Raw genomic sequence first — 5661 nt, forward strand, 5'->3', positions numbered from 1 at the left:
ATGTATAAGAGGACTCCTGATTTGGGATTACTAAGGTGTGTCGACGCAAAGGAAGCATCCAAACTACTAGAGGAAATTCACGCTGGGACTTGCGGTCCACATATGAATGGTTTTGTCTTAGCAAAGAAGATACTCCGGGCTGGTTACTTTTGGATGACTATGGAAACAGACTGCATCCAGTATGTACGGAAATGCCACCGCTGCCAGATACATGCAGACATGATAAAGGTGCCTCCAAATGAGCTTAATGCAACAAGCTCACCATGACCGCTCACCGCCTGGGGAATGGATGTTATTGGTCCAATCGAGCCTGCCACCTCCAACGGGCACAGGTTTATCCTAGTAACAATCGACTATTTCACCAAATGGGTCGAAACATCATCTTATAGAGCAGTGACTAAGAAAGTCATGGCAGACTTTGTCCGCGACCGCATCGTTTGTCGATTCGGGATTCCAGAATCAATCATTACTGATAATGGCTCCAACTTCATTAGTGACTTGATGAAATCCATGTACAAAACTTTCAATATCAGACACAAGAATTCCACAGCCTATTGGCCTCAAATGAATGGAGTTGTAGAGGCTGCCAACAAGAATATCAAGAAGATATTGAGGAAAATGATAGAGAAGCATAAACAGTGGCACAAGAAGTTATCATTTGCTTTATTGGGGTATCACACCACAGTCCGCACATCAACCGAATCAACCCCCTATATGCTGGTTTACGGTACAGTGGCTGTCATTCCCGCTGAGTTAGAAATTCCTTCCCTAAGGATCATATAAGAAGCTGAGCTTGATGACGCAGAATGGGTAAAAAGTCGTTATGAGCAACTAGCCCTTATAGATGGAAAGAGAATGAATGCAGTTTGCCATGGTCATCTTTATCAGAACAGAATGTCCAAAGCCTTCAACAAAAGAGTCAAGTTGAGACAGTTCACACCGGGACAATTGGTATTACAGAAAATTTTCCCACATCAAGATGAAGCCAAATGGAAGTTCTCTCCCAACTGGCAGGGTCCATACATGGTTCACCGAGTCCTGAAAGGAGGAGACCTCATACTTGCATAAATGGACGGAGAAGTCTGGCCAAAACCAATTAATTCAGATGCAGTCAAGCGTTACTACGTGTAATTTTCATGCTTTCCTTATATGATGTATTTGAACTACGCCTGACTTGATTCCCATTTAAGAGGGGATACGTAGGCAGCCCTATAGGTTCGGTCACAATTCAATAAAATTTTCATTCCCCTCGCAATTGGAAACTGGGGCAAAATTTTGAGGAGGACCCTCGAAATTCCGAAATAATTTTAGCTGGTCGTCGCAAACAATAGTCAAAAACCTCAACCTGTTAAACTGGGGTAGAATTTTGAGGAGGACCCTCAAAATTCTGTAGCAAGAGAGGTTGCAATGTCCTGAACCACGTCACAGTCATCAGTTCATCTAAAAGTTATTCATAATTACATACTTATGTCATATTTTACGAAATCATGCATGTTTATTACTGAAATTGCTTTGTTTAGCAATGCTACCCTGATGATACATACAGTATCACCAGATCAAAGCCGAACAAGTCAAGCAGAGCCAGTGGGGATACGAACTAACCTCCCCCCTACAAAACTCACGATTTTTCTTTAGATGCAGGCACTTGGATTACGAAAGCATCAGACATACTATATATTCACGAGACAAACATTGTTCAGGAATACAACTCTCAGAACTGTCGCACTTACTAACATTTTCTATCCACGCACACCAGTGACATTCTGTGTGTCACAATGTCCCCAACAGTCACAATACCGCAATCTGCTATTAGATAAGAAAACTTTATTACCATTTACCCTTTTTTCTTGCATAAGGATACCATTCTGCCTTCCAAGACTAAACGCTGTCTCTATCTGCATTTTCTACATTGTATAAGGCTATCATTCTGCCTTCCGAGACAAAACGCTATCTCCATCTGCATTTCTGCATTGCATAAGGTTACCATTCTGCCTTCTGATGTTAAGCTTTACCTCCCCCTACATTTGCATGGCTGAAAGATCGTCACCCCTACATTTGTATGGCTGAAAGATTGCCACCCCTACATTTGCATGGCTGAAAGATCGCCACCCCTACATTTGCATGGCTAAAAGATCGACACCCCTACATTTGCATGGCTGAAAGATCGCCATACCTACATTTTCATGGCTGAAAGATCGCCACCCCTACATTTGCATGGCTGAAAGATCGCCACCCCTACATTTGCATGGCTGAAAGATCGCCACCCCTACAATTGCATGGCTGAAAGATCGCCACCCCTACATTTGCATGGCTGGAAGATCGCCACCTTATCTACATTTGCATGGCTAAAAGATCGCCACCCCTACATTTGCATGGCTGAAAGATCGCCACCCCTACATTTGCATGGTTGAAAGATCGCCACCCCTACATTTTCATGGCTAAAAGATCGCCACCCCTACATTTGCATGGCTGGACGATCGCCACCTTATCTACATTTGCATGGCTAAAAGATTGCCACTTTATCTACATTTGCATGGCTGAAAGATCGCCACTTTATCTACATTTGCATGGCTGGAAGATCGCCACCTACTACATTGCATGGCTGAAAGATTGCCAAATACTTCATTTCATAGGTTGAAAGATCGCCTACTACTGCATCTCATGGGCTGAAAAATCGCCAAATTATCCAAAGGCGTCATTGTTCGGAGGCACCATTTTCATAGCCGAGAACACCATGTCATGGCCTACAAATCCTTTATTGTACACTTCATGGCCCAGAACGTCATGGTCTAAATGACGTCATCCTAACCGTCCAAAGACAACATTCATGGTCCGACGGGAACTTGCATCATATTTAAATTCATGCACAGTATATGTCTGTATTGTTTCTAATTGTAGGTACACCAGCAAGCAACGACCGTCTCGACAGGAGCTATACCTCTCCAGTTCCCGCAACCATGTCAAACCTTAACCACCCCATCTTGGGTATTGCGTCCGTTCTTGAAAAGTCTCTATCGACATACTCCGCATACGGATCCTGAACTACATATGACATGATTCCTATAGAACCAGGGATATGTAGGCAGCTATGAATCCAGGGTGTGGAATAAACCTCTTCGAACCGTTCCGCTCAGTCAAAATTGGCCATCATATCTTTACCTGACAACTCTTCATCCTTCCCAGGTAAAGAGGGGCAGCTGTTGATACTCAATTTTTCCCTATATATTTTTCAATACGCAAACTACTTTCACAATTACATATGTATGCATATATACGTATGTCCAGATGTTTTTATTATTTTTCCTTGATTTTTAAAGATTTTTAAACCAATTTATTCCCCTATTTTATTCATAAAAAACCCAGTAATAATTCCCAAAATTATCATTATTGCTGATTCATTTATTGTATTCTCATATGTATACTAAAATATAGCTAATATAATTTTTGCATATTTTTACAAATTCATTTAGTATTTTTAAAGCCAAATTGCATATAATTGCAACATTAGCCTCTTTTAAGATTTAATTACGTTTATAATTATAAAAATTAAGTCCAGTATTTTTAAATTGAAAATTATATGCCATAAATCATTTTAGCACTTTTAATTTATTTCCAAAATTTAATTTACTATTTTTTATAAAATAAAGAGAAAATGACTATTTAAAATCTAGCCAGATTTCATTTCAATTGTAGCCCAAATTCTACCCTAATTCAAACCCAATTACCCTGGCCCAATTCCTACTCATACCCAACCCGATCCAATTACAGTTGACCCATACCCGAATCACCACCTAACCCCTTAAATCTTAGCTGTTGATCATTTAAATCAACGGCTAGCAGCTGCCCTTTCGTAATTAAACCCAAAAGACCCCCTTAACCCATTTCATTTGTTACCGTACGCCACCTCTGAAATCCCTCCTCTCCCAAATCCTCTCAACAACACCCTCAAACCCTAGCCGCCGCCACCCTAATCCGCCCTAATCCACCCTAATCCATGGCCTTCCGAGGTCATCGGAGACTTGTACCAGCCTTCCATGGCTTCTATGTGTTTGTTCTTACGGTTTCAAGGCCAGACTATGAAGAGCTCTGGTCCAGTTTTCGTTTAATTTTAGTTCATGGCCTTTCTCCGGTAATCTTTGACCCTTTCTCCGGCCAGCCATGGCCATTCGAGTCAGACCTTTGACTCTCCTAGCTAGATCGGTAACTTTCAAGGCCTTTTCGTTGCTTTTGGGTTCTTCTGAAACCTTAATTTCTAAGACCTTTCGATTTCTTTCAGATCTACTTTAGATCTATGCTTGCTTTGAACTTTTAAGCATCTTCTCGAAGTTTATTCAATTTTGCTTTCAGAAAATCGATTCTTTGTCTTTTCCGATTAGGGTTTTTCCTATTAAATTATTTCAAAATATCTTCTCTAACTTTTAATACATTTAAGATGTGTACTTGTTTGTTTAAATTCTTGCTTGACTCGTCTGTTTACCATCTTTCGAACTCGTTGTTGTTGAAAACCCTAATTTCTTTTGGGTATCAGTCGAGTTCTAAAAGTTGTTTGCCAGATGAGTGTTTGTTTAGTTAAGTTTTGTTTGATTTGTTTGTTTGTTTATCATCTTTTAAGATCTACTATTGTTGAAAAACCCTATGTCTTTGGGTCTGAAACTGTTCATTTAAATACTTGACTCGATTTGAAGTTCCTTGTTTCAGAATCTCTTTTCCTTCATGTGATTCCTCCGACTCTAGGTTTCTACTATCTTTAAAACTCGACTATGCTTGAAACCCTAACTTTTCAAAAGGCTTCTCATCTATTACTGTGAGACCTTTGCATGCTTCTGATACTCTATTTTTTCTTCACTATTGATTCAACTTGACTTGATCTATTTGACTATCATGCTTCGAATGTTTGCTATCTACTGAACTTTGTGCTATTATTGCATGCTGTTTCTTTTGCCAATAGGTTTGGCCTCGCATGTCTAGTGTTTTGTGTACTCTATTTATATGCTGAGGTTCCTTCTTTGATTGATCTTCAATCTTGTGACTGATTTCAAAACCTTTCTTTTATGAATTCTAATTTCACTCGCCTGTCAAGGTTAATTGATTCCTTTCCTTATTTTGCTTTGCTGAACCCTTTCCCAAAATAAGTATATTTCTGTACTTAGACTGGATTACTTACTTGATGGTTTTACTACTCCTTTTATGGCAACAATCATTCTGCTTATAAACTGATTTTTCTTTCCTTATTTTGAGCCACACACTGCCCGTTAAACAAGTGATCTCTTAATTAAAGGGGATCCACTTGGTTAATTGATTCCGATTGTGATTATTTCCATATTTGTATTGAAATTTTACTTATTACCTTACTTCTCACATGTTTTCAAAAGCTATAAATACCCTGCACCTTCTCTTCTTTCAGACACGAACACAAAAGGAACACTTTTAGTTCTGAACTCACACTTACACTAAAAACACTCTATCTTGCTTTACTACTTGTACTGTGGCTGAAAGCCAAAGCTATATTTCGAAGTCCTGCTACCTTTCTTTACTGTATTTTTTCTTCTTTGACTGGTATGTTCTAGTTACGTTTTCAGCATCAACAACAACATGATTTCTTAATATTCTTGCCTTCTTGTCTGCCTATCGCTTGTATCTAATTTAGTACCTTATTTAGCA

The sequence above is a fragment of the Nicotiana sylvestris genome, chromosome 12 (genome assembly GCF_000393655.2).
Source record: "Nicotiana sylvestris chromosome 12, ASM39365v2, whole genome shotgun sequence".
NCBI classification, from domain to species: domain Eukaryota; kingdom Viridiplantae; phylum Streptophyta; class Magnoliopsida; order Solanales; family Solanaceae; genus Nicotiana; species Nicotiana sylvestris.